This window comes from Garra rufa, chromosome 2 (genome assembly GCF_049309525.1).
Source record: "Garra rufa chromosome 2, GarRuf1.0, whole genome shotgun sequence".
NCBI classification, from domain to species: domain Eukaryota; kingdom Metazoa; phylum Chordata; class Actinopteri; order Cypriniformes; family Cyprinidae; genus Garra; species Garra rufa.
In genome coordinates, this window is record NC_133362.1 from 70,882,105 (window position 1) to 70,896,236 (window position 14,132).

The 14,132-nt window shown below is 40.4% G+C and overlaps 2 long non-coding RNA genes across 2 annotated transcripts; both read right to left on the reverse strand.

Moving 5' to 3' along the window:
* Positions 1–9,366: 9,366 nt before the first annotated feature.
* On the reverse strand, positions 9,367–10,039 carry LOC141325723 (uncharacterized). The gene is made up of 2 exons (XR_012353828.1): positions 9,887–10,039; positions 9,367–9,738 (listed from the first exon to the last, which is right to left on the reverse strand). It is a non-coding gene; the product is annotated as an uncharacterized lncRNA (long non-coding RNA).
* Positions 10,040–12,384: 2,345 nt separating this feature from the next.
* Positions 12,385–13,411, reverse strand: LOC141325721 (uncharacterized). Its single transcript, XR_012353827.1, has 3 exons — positions 13,248–13,411; positions 12,663–12,773; positions 12,385–12,539 (listed from the first exon to the last, which is right to left on the reverse strand). It is a non-coding gene; the product is annotated as an uncharacterized lncRNA (long non-coding RNA).
* Positions 13,412–14,132: the final 721 nt, after the last annotated feature.

The window sequence follows — 14,132 nt, forward strand, 5'->3', positions numbered from 1 at the left end:
TGTTAGCGGCGTGAACATTCAGTTTCTTGTTATTTAACAACACATCATTTAAATGCGGAGCCTGGTAATCCCGTACTCTCCGTGTCTGCATAGTTGTACATTTAAATGCTGACAGCTAAACACTATCATAACGTGTTTAGGCTAACGTTAGCTAGCAAGCCATACTTCTCTTCAAGGACATCTTAATCGTATTCTTGATAATCACTAACTTGCCTTCAAAGTCATGAACACATTTTTAAAATCTTATCACAATATTTTAAAGCCTTTATTATTTTCCAACTCTACAGTTGTGAAATAAAATGTACTTCAAGGACTCATTTTTCATTCATAAAAAAACTGCATCGGACAAAATGACTTTTCGCAGAAAACAACGTCTTTTTTTAAAATAATATGGAATGACCCATATAACCAATAGATGGCAGCAGAGGATTATTTATTATGCAGCTGCCTTTTAAACTCCCTATATTTTTCAAGACGGCTTTCTTTTTGATTTATTATACAATATCTAGTATAATAAATTGTAGTACTTTTACCGCCCTTAAGTGTATATATATATATATATATATATATATATATATATATATATATATATATATATATTATAGCAAGTGCAGAAAGACATTAAGCTCACACACAAACAGCCTATAAGGGTGAATTATTTAAATACTTATATATAGTTCACTACAAACTACGTTAAATATCGATGGTATAAAAATTAAATAATGCACTCAATGTGAATCGATAATTCCTATATATTGAAATATTTCATATAATTTAATAACTACATCTTTTAAGTTTTATCTTGAACTGTAAAATATATTAAATAGTTTGTGAATGTTTTTCAGTTTTCCCTCCATGGCGTTTGCGTGCGTGTGTGTGTTTGTGAAACCCTTGTCCAGGCTAAGAAGGAAAAAAATAATGTTTTTCAGTATAATATAATTTGTGTTTTGGTTCTTTTGTTGTTTTTAGTTGTTCTTACTTGAGTTCAAATCAGATCCCCCCCCCAGAGACTGTCACCTTTTTTTCTCTGATGAGTTTGCAGGTCTGAATTAAGCCTATTGTTACCAGAAGTCGTTCTTAATTATAATCAAACACTAAAGAGAAAATCATTAAATGTACTTAACTTGCCTTTGTATTAGTCCTATTGTTTGTAACGTTAATTTGCTACTTTGATCGCATGTTGAATGAAATACAATATAATAAATAACTATACTGTAATATATTACTATTGTGAAATAATATGGTCATATCGTGCACCCATGCTAGTTTCAAGATCAAACTCACAAAATGTGACAGAACTTCAAAATGAGTAACCTGAGAACACTGTTATGTGAACTCATCTGACAGAGAGAGGACCTGAGTGAAAGCATGATCATTGGACTCCATGGAGAAGAATACTAGATGTAAACCAGGATTTTGGATCAGCTGTGCAGATTTGGTTAGGAGCTGGTGAGTACTTTTTTGCAAGCCCATGTCTGTCAGTAAGTAGATAGTGTTTTATCAAACAAATACATTTTAATGTAATTGATTGCTTGTGTGTGTGTTTCCCCCTTATGATCCTGAAGTTTTGGGAATGAAAATCTTCTACATGATCTTCAGAGGAAGTAAGTATTCATTTCTAACATTAAGATTCTACATCATGTCATTCTTAACATTAAGACACACTAACATTAGGAATGTTCATTGTATTTTTCTTCTGGTTTTTTTTTCATTTTTATTTTATTTTTATCTTTTTTCAATTTGTTTTGTTTTGTTTTTTTACCCCAAGCTGATTCAGCTGATTACTGACCATTTGGGGAGGACTGCTCTTCATCTGGTGTGTCTGTCACTTCTGGTGCAGAGTCATGGACCTTTTGTTGTATGTGTTGGTTTTGCTTATTCTCACACTACATTAATTATCAGAGCTACAGTGGTGCCAAAAATTATTAGAACACTAGTATTTTAACTAACTAACTAGTGCCTTAACTAATGGTTTAAACTTAACTATTTCTATCATTTGCTATAGTGTGTCAGTATGAAATATGTCTACATTTTCAAGTGTTCATTTTGCCATTAATTATAATAATCAGTGACACAAGGAGTATGAAAACAGACAGTGCTTCACACAGAGGTCTAATCTCATCATCTAAATCCAGAAGAACTGTGGCAACATCTCCAAGATGCTTAAAGAAACCTACCAGCAAAGCAGTACTGTTAAAAGTTTTAAGCACTTGTGTACAAATTCTGTAAAATGAGAATGTTGATAAAAATATAAATGTCAAAAATGTTATATGTTTTCTTCATCAATTAACTTCTTTTGACCATCATCTTGTGTTTAAAGCAGCTTTTGCACAAGGTGCACTTGCGGATAGTTTTTCAGGTTTGCAGGTGGGTCTCCTGAAGCATCTTGGAGACGTTGCCACAGTTCTTCTAGATTTAATCTGTCTCAGTTTGTTCTGTTTCTTCATGTCATTCTGTGCAGAATGGATGATGATAAGATCAGTTCCCTTCCGGGAACTCGAGCCGTGTCTAGAAACGCTATGGGGAAAGCCATTGGCGGGCCGCACTCTGAATCATGTCTTGCAACCAATGAACGACGGGGGTGACGTCACAGGCGCGGTGACGTCACCGACCAGGAAGTATAAAGCACGTGCGTTTGACGCCCGCGGCAGCTTTTGTCATTCAGCGAGAGCACTCTGTGTCTGTGTCTGTCCGAAGTCATTGCTGTTTTTCGTGCCCAGTTTGGTACACTTTTATTTGAGTAATGACTTCAAAGCAACTAAGAAAAGCGGTGGCGGTTCAGCGCCCGCATAGACAGTGTGTCCCTCCCTGCCAACGCTACATTGTTGGTGGGGATACACACAGTCTATGCGTGGTCTGCTTGGGAGCGGAGCACGCTCAGTCAGCCCTGGAAAAGGCTGGCTGTGCGCACTGTGACCGATTGCCGGTGCGCGTGCTTCGCTCCCGGAAAGCCCTCTTCGAGGAGGGGGCTTTTACCAGCGTTCCCCGCGGGAGTGGCCCAAGCTCAACATTGCTTGGCCCGCGGAAGAAAGCCGTAGAGCATATGAGCCGCAGCGAAGCGCGTTAGATGAACGCTTCCTGCGGACACAGTCAGCACCTCCTAAGCGGAGCCTTCCCTTCTTCCCCGATCTACATAAAGAACTCTCTAGATCGTGGGAGAAGCAGTACTCCTTCCGCCTATTCAATCCCGCTGAAAATTACGGAAATATCGCGGGCGCGGAGGAGTGCGGATACAGGACGATGCCACGGGTTGAGCAGACGCTTGCGGGCTATCTGTCCCCCGGCTCAGCGTCGTCCTTGAAGGCTCCGCCCTTGCCCACAAAGCCATTAAAAGTTACATCAGGCTTAGTGGGCAAGGCGTACATGGCAGCAGGTCAGGCTGGCGCTTGCCTTCACACCATGGCAGTGCTACAAGCCTATCAAGCCGACCTGCTGAAGGAGTTGAGCGATGGTGAGGAAGTGAATGTGTCAGAGATGCAACGTACTGCAGATCTCGCTCTCCGCGCCACTAAGGAGACCGCCCGTGCAGTGGGCCGGTCGATGGCAGCCCTGGTGGCAGCGGAGAGGCATCTCTGGCTGACCCTGTCCGAAGTCAAAGAGAAGGACAGGGTCACACTCCTGGACGCCCCCTTGCAGCCGTCTGGCCTCTTTGGTGCCTCGGTCGACACAGTTGTCGCCAGGCACCAGGAGGCTCGCAGGCAGGCAGCAGCGTTCAGGACCTTCCTCCCTCGCCGAGTCTACTCCTCTGGGGCTGCTGGACGGGAGCAGCCCCAGCCGTGTACGAGCTCCTCGTATCGTGAGGCACAGAAGCAGAGCGTTGCCACCCGTACTCCTCCGGCTCAGCCTAGAGGGCGGGCAAGGCGACGCTCTAAGCCGAGGGCTGCTGACAGAAGGCCCGACCTGAGGGTCGTCCTTCAGTCAAAGAAGTCCTCGGCTAAACGGCCCTGACGGTTGTGGCTCAGGGCCGTTGAGGGCAGCCCCTCTCGAGCGGGTTTGCACCGTACCCAAGGGTGCGGGTTCCAAACCCCCTCGTGGCCCTCAGGAGATGAGTCAGCTTACCCTGCCAATATTACAGGGCGCGGCAATCTCCCGCGAACACCCTCTAGCTGTTCCGCCCGGAAACGTAGCGGCCCTGGAGAGTTCGCAACCCCTGCGGGGGTCCTCAGAGGAGCTAGCTCAGGAGCGTCCTGCCAGCTCGCTGTTACAGGTCTCCGAGTCAGTTCCTTGAGTAAATCCAGACACCAGCCTCGAGAGGCTGGTACCCTTAGTAGACTTTTTGGCAGCGTGGAAACTACTGCCAAATGTTTCAAAGTGGGTCCTGCGTAATGTAGAGAAAGGTTATGCTATCCAGTTCGGCGCCAAGCCGCCACCTTTCAGCGGGGTATTTCCTACCTTAGTGAGCCCCGAGCAGGGTCTGGTAATGGAACAAGAAGTAGAAACTCTTCTGAGGAAGGAGGCCATCGAGGTGGTCCCTCCTCAAGACAGGGAATCCGGGTTCTACAGCCGGTACTTCATTGTTCCGAAGAAGGATGGGGGGCTTCGGCCCATCTTAGATCTCAGGCTTCTAAACCGCTCAGTCAGAAAACTGAAGTTCAAGATGCTTACTGTCAGACAGGTCGTGTCACAAATCAGGTCCGAGGACTGGTTCGTCACGATAGATCTAAAAGACGCTTATTTTCACGTCTCCATCCTTTTTCAGCACAGGAAGTTTCTCAGGTTCGCTTTCAGGGGCAAAGCTTACCAATACAGAGTACTTCCTTTCGGCCTAGCTCTCTCACCCCGAACTTTCACGAAGTGTGTGGATGCTGCGCTGGCTCCACTGCGACCCCAGGGCATCCGCATACTCAATTATATAGACGACTGGCTGATCCTAGCCAGTTCAGAGCAGTTAGCGGTTCAGCATCGAGGTGTTGTTCTCGCTCACATGCAGAGTTTGGGGTTGAGACTCAACGCCAAGAAGAGCGTCCTCTCTCCACTACAGAGGACTACTTATCTGGGCGTGGTATGGGATTCATCCACGATGCGGGCACGATTGTCACCTGCTCGGATCGAGTCCATACTCACTGCAGTAAATGCGGTCAAGCTAGGCACTAGTCACTCACTAGTCACTCACTGCAATGCTGCGGGTTGGTCCTCGCCCCTGACATTCGTCAGGTATTATGAGCTTGACCTCAGAGACGCTCCAGGCTCTGCTGTGCTCTCGGCCTAGTGCGCTAGGCCTAGAGAGTCAGCCACCTCCCTAGCCAGGAGGAGACTTCTCAAGGCGCATTCTTTCTGCGGAAAGAAGAGAAGTCAGTTTCACCAAACTAAAAGAGATCTGCAAAGAAAGAAAGAAATATTCAGCCTGTTGTCCGTGAAAACTAGACAAAGGCCCTTACTCTCGCGCTCTGATGCTGTTACCAGACCGAGCTTTCAGTCCCTCTTGTCCTGGCTGAATCCCCAGACAAAGGACTAAGACTCCTCGTGTGCCCGAGGGCCGAGGCGTGCCTCCTGCACTGGCTGGCGAACCAGGCGGAGGTCTTTATTCTCGTGTGCCTGCGGGCCGAGAACCATACAGCCCTCTTGTCCGCGTATGCTAGACAATGGCTTACTTGTCCTCGTGTTCTGGCGCAGGATGCTACCAGACCGGGTGTAATTCGGTCCCTCTGGTTCCGGAATTTCCTAGACCAAGGACTAAGACTCCTCGTCTGCCTTAGAACAAGGCCGAGGAGTGCCTCATGCGCTGGCTGGCTACCACGCAGAGGCCCCTACTGTCTTCCCCGTGAGCCCGAGGGCCGGGGATGGCAGTGCCCTCTTGTCCGCGGAATGCTAGACAATGGCTTTATCCCTCGCGTCCTGGCGTAGCACAGGCCGAGCCTTGGATCCCTCTTGCTCTGGCTGAACCCCCAGACAAAGGATCACCCCCTCCTCGTGTGCCCGAGGGCCGAGGAGCCTGGAGGTCAAGCTCACAGTCCTCGTGGGTCTACGGACCGGGGACTACACACACCATCTGTCCGCCGAGTGCTAGACAGTGGTCATTCGGTCCCTCTTGTTCTGGCTGACTCCCAGACAAAGGACTAAGACTCTGCGTGTGCCTGAGGGCCGCGGAGTACCTCTCGCTCTGGTTGGCGACCAGACAGAGGAAGACTACCATTCCTTGTGTGCCCGAGGGCCGAGGACTACAGGGCCTCTTATCCGCGGAATGCTAGACAAAGGCTCTTTTCTTTCCACCTGCTGGCACAGACACTGCGCAGGGTTCGGAAATTAAGGGGACGTAGGTAGTCTTGTTCCCCATAGCATTTCTAGACACGGCTCGAGTTCCCGGAAGGGAACATCTCGGGTTACTATTGTAACCTTAGTTCCCTGAGGGAACGAGACGTCGCGTCTCGGACCATAATTCCCGCCCCCTGCGGCGCTCGCTTCATGCTAGAGCTGCCGCGGGCGTCAAACGCACGTGCTTTATACTTCCTGGTCGGTGACGTCACCGCGCCTGTGACGTCACCCCCGTCGTTCATTGGTTGCAAGACATGATTCAGAGTGCGGCCCGCCAATGGCGTTCCCCATAGCGTTTCTAGACGCGGCGTCTCGTTCTCTCAGGGAACTAAGGTTATAATAGTAACCCGAGACGATCTGTTTGGAGCACTGGCTGTTGTCAAACAAAAATCTTACTTGATCATTACATTAAATGGCAAAATTAATGTTTAGAAATATAAAATAAAATTACCCATTGAAACACTACAGAAAAAGATAGACATAACTGAATTAAAATCATTTTTAGCTGGTAAAAATACTAGTGTTCTAATAGTTTTGGACACCACTGTATATGGAGCCCAAGGATTAAGATAAAATGATGTGGATGAGATACAAATGCATTTTTAGTTCAGTTTCTCCTTGGAGCTCTGAATAACTGGTTATGAAAAATTCAATAATCTAAATTTTGATCTGAAACTAATAAAATTGTTAATCTTGACAATTTTGTAGATGTACTGGTTTTGTATTTATTCAGTTCTAAAGGACTAGTTCAATTCTGATACAAATATTTCCTGCTGATAATTTACTCACCCCTGTGTCATTTAAGATGCTTGTGTCTTTCTCTTTTTCTGTCGAAAAGGTTTTTGAGGAAAACATTCCAGGATTTTTCTCCATATTTCGATGGGAGCCAACGGGTTGAAGGTCCAAAATTAATTAAAAATGAATTGTCAATGCAGCTTCAAAGGGCTCTACATCATCCCATCCAAGGAATAAGGATCACTGGGAACTTGTAAAGCCCTTTGAAAGCTGTATTGAAATTTTGAAACCTTTATCCTTGACCTTAATCCCACTGAAGTCCACTATATGGAGAAAAATCCTGAAATCTTTTCCTCAAAAACTTTAATTTCTTTTCGACTTAAAGAAAGAAAGATATGAACATCTTGGATTACATGTGGAAGAGTGAATTATCAGGAAATATTTTCTAATATTTTTAAGTTAAACATATATTTAATTAAACGTTTTGATGAAACTGTCCCATGTTCTTTTAATGTAATTGTGCTGTATTTCTTAAAAAAAATTGCTGAAATGTAAAATGTTAATTTTATATGGCATTTGCACAGACTTTGTATTGCAGACTGTTTTTTGTCACTTTATTGAAGGTTTTTTATTGTAATGATTTGTAAAATAACAGTTTCTCTGTAGAACATTTAGTGCTTTCATTGTAATAATCTAGGCAAAATTTGTCAAATAAGGGTTTTACACTGTAAAAAAATGGTCAAACGACTGGCAGCTACGGCTGCCAAACAAAAACCATAAAGTTAAAGTAAAATATTGTAACCAAAAAAGGGGAAAGTCTGTAAAATAAGGGTTTTACACTGTAAAAGAGGTCCCGTAAAAAAACGGTTAAATGACTGGCAGCTATGGCTGCCAAACAAAAACCGTAATATCATGAATCTTGATGTTTATAGTAATTATAAGTATGATAGCAGTATGCACAAAATGTACTTAAACACAACTATATTTGCACTGCAATGCCTTTTTAAGTGTATTTCCATTAGAATGGCGATACAATGCAATTGTACTGTAAATGTGCTTAATTGCTCATGAATCTTGATTTTCATTAGTGTATTTAGTGCGCTTGAAGTCTAAAAAAAGTTGTTCCATTTTAGTATACTATTTACACTAGAAGTGTAGTCAAGTAGATGTTAAGTTGAAGTTAATACATAATTGAATACACTTAACTATACTTGGATTTGACGAAAATAGTACACAATGTAGAAAATATACTTTAGTACACATTAATAAAGTATTAATATAATTCTTTTTCACCTGGGTAACACTCCAAAACAGACCACAATCCTGACATATTTGTATCTTAAAGGAAAACTCCTATAAATGCATATTCAATAAGGTCAGAGGCAAAACGAACTGCCCACGGGTTGAAATGAGTTGGAATGTGTTCCCTGTATTAGAGGGTTTTAGGTAGATGGCCGACCTATATAGCAGTCTTGTCAGAGGTATGTAGCTATCTGAGGATAGTTCACATGAATGGGTTGTTCTTGATTGGGCTGTTTCCTTCATCTAGGAGATTTTCAGTAGACAGTCCACATAAGGCTATAGGTCTCTTTCAGGCTCCCTATTCATGAAGTTTTTGTCAAAGATGTACCAGTCGAGGCTGGTTTTCTTTGATAAGATTCCCCTTTTGTATTGTGAAGTATTCCTACCTATGTTTTTGGTAGCAGGGTTAGGTTTTCTTTCCATTTTAGGGCTTTAAGTAAGAGGCCCCCTGAGGTTGACTTTTTTTTTTTTATGTAGCGATGCCTTCACTGAATTAGAGGCTTTAGGTAGGCACCCAAGTTATAGGAAACTTGTTGGGGGTTAGTAGCTGTCTGAGGATAGTTCCCTTTTATGCGTTTTTCTTCCTATTCCTACGCCTCTGTGTTAGGGTTTTAAGTAGATGGCCCATAATCCTTAGCAATACTGCTGTCTGAGGATAGTTGTGTTCCCAGCTTGGCTAATTTGATTTCTTGCCTTAATGCACGTTTTTGATTCCCTATTTCCTCCCAAGTTATTCTAGCCACCAGGGCGTCATTGGCTGCCCCTTTAATCATTGTATGTTTGCCACTATTTTTTTGTGCTCTCTCACCAGGTTGATAAGTATGGACCAGGGCATGGTATAGTAGGTATTTTGTTTCCCAAAGTGTCCCCTAGGGCAGGGGTTTTCAAACCTGTCCCGGAGGACCCCCAGCCCTGCACATTTTGTATGTCCACCTTTCCAGACACACCCAATTTAGTTCTTGCAGTCTCTACTAAAAATCTGATGAATCAGGTGTGCTAGATGAGGTTGACATACAAAATGTAAAAAACAATAAGCACACAGTATGAAAAAACAGTGCGAAAAAACAACCCAATAAGCATTTTTTAAATTCTTTATTCTGACAGATTATACAGTATTAAGCAACCAAACATGACTTATGATAAGGTAACTTAACCACAGAGAGAAAATCAGGAAATAGTATCTATTCGTGTTTTGAATAGTTATTGTTTAAACACATGTGACTTTAAAAATTTGTAAAGTTTGTAATCTGATCAAGTGATGTCTTTGCTTATTTAGTCCTTTTTTTGTAATGACATGCAAATAGTGAGGGTCTGGTAATCATTGGGAAGTCCAAGTCCATGTGTCCCATGAAAGCAACACAAAACAGCAGGATCAAACAATAATCAACTGTATTGTGGAGGATTGTCTGCAGGATGCTGATGCACGGAAGGGTTGCTGATCACAGGTATCTATAAGAAAAAAAGCTATATGATCAGCTAGTTTACTTATTGATTGCTTATTTACTTAATAATATCCGAAAAGTACTGCTCCTATTATATATTGCTATACACATATCCATTTTTTTGTATACCATTTTACTTTATAAACTTCTCTTACCTCTGAATGGTCAAGATCATGGTAATGGCAGCGCCTAAAGTCACAGGACAGTGGAGGTGAAACTTGTGGAACATACGGCACCTTTGGAGAAATGCACATATAGCATTTTATTTCTAATTATTGTAAAATCCCATAAAAGTGCAACAACATTGGCATACAGTTCCAGTATTACAGCTTTTGCTATTAGTAGAGACACTGCTGCTGCTAAATGCTTTTGAGAAATGCACTGACTCAGGTAAATCACATCACTTCAATCTCTGCACATTAATTACTCAAGCCTCCATCATTAGGTCAAACATGACATTTTGGAAAACTTTAATATATAATTTGTTTAATCAAAAAAAAAATTTGTTCAGAATAACTTGACTAAAATGAGCATAAGAGAGAAAAGCTAAAGACTAATATATTCTTAGCTCTTGAAGATGCCTGTTTTCCAAGGAAATTATGTCCAGCAAGTCTTGTGATTTCAGGGTATTATGACTTCAAAGGTTTTAAAGGACAAGTAGCACCAATGTAACAGGGTGGAGTGGAGTTTGAGTGACAAACTAATTAATTGTTTTATACATGAGTAAATTTATCATTATAAATTGAATTTTATATAATTTAAAGTAAGCCTTTTTTTTTTCTTCAGGCGTAAAGAAATTTAAAAACATTTAAGGAATTATGGACTTCAATGGTGCCTGTGAGTTTGTACATCCAAAATGCAGTTTAAATGCAGCTTCAAAGAGATCTAAACAATCACAGCCGAGGAGTAAGGGTCTTATCTAGCGAAACGATCCATCCTTTAAAAAAATAAAATAAATGTATATACTTTTTAACGTTGAATGCTCATACTGCATATGCGTACTCTGTGTAATGTGGGTCAATACAGGTAGGGAATGTTGAAAAACTGCCTTTTCATTTTCCCCTCTAACTTCAAAATCATCCTACATTGCAGTAGAAGTACCGACCCTGTGTTTGCAAATTGAACATGCAAAGGTCAAGCACCCTTTACAAAAAAGGTAAAACAGTGATGTAGGAGAAATTTGAAGTTGAAGAAGAAAATGAGATGGGAGTTTTTCTCCCAAAAAACAGTGCTTGTGTTGTGTTGAAGCCTTTTGAAGCTGCAGTGAAACTGCAGTTTGGACGTTCAAACTCACGGGCTCCATTGAAGTCCAGTATAGAGATAATTCCTGAAATGTTTTTCTCAAAAAACATAATTTCTTTAAAATTGAAGAAAGAAAGGCATGAACATCTTGGATGGCAATGGGGTGAGTACATTATCTGTAATTTTTAATTCTGGAAGTGAACTACTCCTTTAAGAGAAAAAGGAGATGCATATACTAATACTAAATTTAGTAATTTAAGCTAATTTAGAAATATATGTGACCTTTATTTCAAAGTGAGGATCAGATGTGGAAAAAGGATTGAGGAACATGAGAATTAATCAAGTGCTTCAGAAAGCTTTTTAGTTTTTAGGTACTAACAATTATGAATCCTGAATCATATGCATGTGAAAGCTATTGGCATGAAAATTTATTATATGCAGTAAATACAGTAAAATATTTAGTATTGTTTATGGGTTTGTGATGAGATCTCATTTCACAAGAACTTACAATATTTAAAATGTGAAACTATTTCTAGTCAAGATGAAAAGCTGTCTTGTGATATTTGTGTGCTTGCAATTGTAACATTTTATACAATAGTTCAGTAAGCTATAAATTAATATTGTTTTAAATTTAAAATTCAATATTAGCTGTTTGGGTCAATTCTGCAAACAAAATAGTTCCAAATAAAGCCACGGCGGAACTGTTGCAAGTGATGTTTCTTTACTAAATGAATCGTCCATTTTGAACTAATTGAGTGAATCAATGATTCAGTGAGTTATTAGACTTGTTTAAGATGCACCATCACTGTGCAGACCAATCGGCATATTGCATTAAAGTACCGCAAGTGTAATTTAATGCTTTTCTCATTTAATACAATAATGATTTTATATGATATTTTGGGTGTAATTTCTCAGCCGTATCTGATGTGTTAGTAATTAGAAGTTTTTAAATAGTTTGACAGCCCCATTTTTTATGTTAAATTTGTGGAAAGGAGAAAGTCACACATAGCTTCAATCAGATGTTAAAAGCTCACGTACATTTCTAATGTTTCAGAATGGTCATGTGAAATCATATAGGAGAGAAACCAGTCCATTGAGTTTGCGGCAAAACCTTTACCGGGCTTAGACATTGTTCTTGTTTTTAACTGCATATGCTAATTCATTCAATATTGTCTCTTGAGGTAATTGTGCAATCACATCCCTTGTTTTGTTTCATGGGGACATAAAATCCACTAAATAGTATAAAATATCAAAATGTCCAAAGTTTCATTAAGTATGGGTGTTGCGTTCAGGAGATAAAATTAGTTTATATAATTAGTTTATATCTCAGTGCTTCAGTTAATCTAAATTCATTTAATACATTTTTGCCAGAAATATCCCTATCTGTAAGAATTGTTTATATAAATTGCACAAAAATGTGAATCATATTATTACAATGCCACCTGCCTGTGTTTGGCAGCTTGGACCCCTTAAAACGTACAAATGTTGAGTACATACCAAACACAAACCGAAGGGAGAATTAACTTTGTTTTCAGCAGCAATGCAGAGTGAGCCTGCGATAATGTACTGAGAGGAGAGAGAAAGAACAAAATGGAATATTCTTTTGGAATATGTAGCTTAAATAAAATAATAAAAAAAATTTTTAAAAAACTGAAAAACAGAAAAAATATATATATAATTGTTTCTTACGATGATTGATCCCCAGTAAGGAATACCACTAATGACAGTGATGGAATCTAAATTAAGTGTCAAGACGATCCCAAACAGTAAAGTCAACAGGCCGATCATTATCTGGACAGTCTGTGAGGGACAAGAAAAATGTACAGGACAGAACAAGAAAGTCTCTTATAAAGTAAAAGAGTTTCAAATTTTGGGGACCAAAATTAAATATACAGTAAATTTATGGCAACTATGGGTATGGACTTATGATTGTACTCAAAATATTTTAAATATCCTAAAATATTCAAGCACAGAAAGCTCATTTTTGCAGATGTGCAACTTTGTCCATTAGTTAACATTTTTTTGATAGTTTACAACTTGTAAAACATCTCTTTGTGACTGGTACACTGTAAAATGTTCTCTGTAAATGATAAACATTATTTTATATTGGTCTTCCTCATTTTGTATCTAAGTCACATTATGCAATAAAATCAGTGTATATTGTGTTAATGTGTCTACTACTCCTTTTTGTAGAATTTATTCATGTAATTTTCTTACTTCACACTACCATACACACTTAAAAGGAAATATCTGGGGTTATGAGAATATTCTTACCCCAAGGGCTTTTGGTTGGCCTTTCAGAAATGCCTGAAGTCCATGAAAAGTAGAAACTCCTGTGACATGAACAGGCACAGGAGCATTTGTCACAGCCCCAACTGCTGTTGCTTGTGTTGGTGGTTGAACCTGAATGATGAGTGTTGAAGAGTTCACAGGTAAGACTGTTTTGGACATTCTTGTTCCCGAATCTGATATTGACCTACACAAAAATCATAGTACATCAACATGAAAAAGATATGATTTTTTTTTTTACATTTTTTAATTTATTCAAAAATTCTATATTCATTATGTTTGTTGTTATAAATACAGTCGTCACATTGTAGTTACTCAAATAGAGTAACTCTATTAGCCCTTGGGAATGAAGAATAGACTATATTAACAGCTCATGTTGAAACTGATCTACATTCATTTACATTAAAGGCATTATAGATTAAATACCAGCCTTTATAGATTAAATAAAGGAAATTCATTAATTCATTAAAACCATTTAGTTAAAGCAACAACAATAACAACAAGATGCAGATACATAATGAAAAGACTGTATAAAGATAGTGTTACGAAGCAGACGGGACAACAAGGTAAGAATGATACAAGAGATGTTTATTAATATTAGCAGCGGTGCCGGAGGTGAACGGAGATCCTGTGATGGTGAGTACGTGATAGTAGGAAGGTTTCAGAGCCGGTTTGGAACTTGATGGGAATAACAGATCCTTTTCCTTATAGGTGGCGAGACGGGAGGATTCCAAGAACGATCGAAGGAGGTATACTTGAGAGTCCGTGAGTCCACCAACCTCCGCTGACGTGGAAGTCAGCTTACGGCCACCCACCACTGACGACTGGAACTGAGGGGACACAGAAGACTGGAACTGGAACGAGACAGAG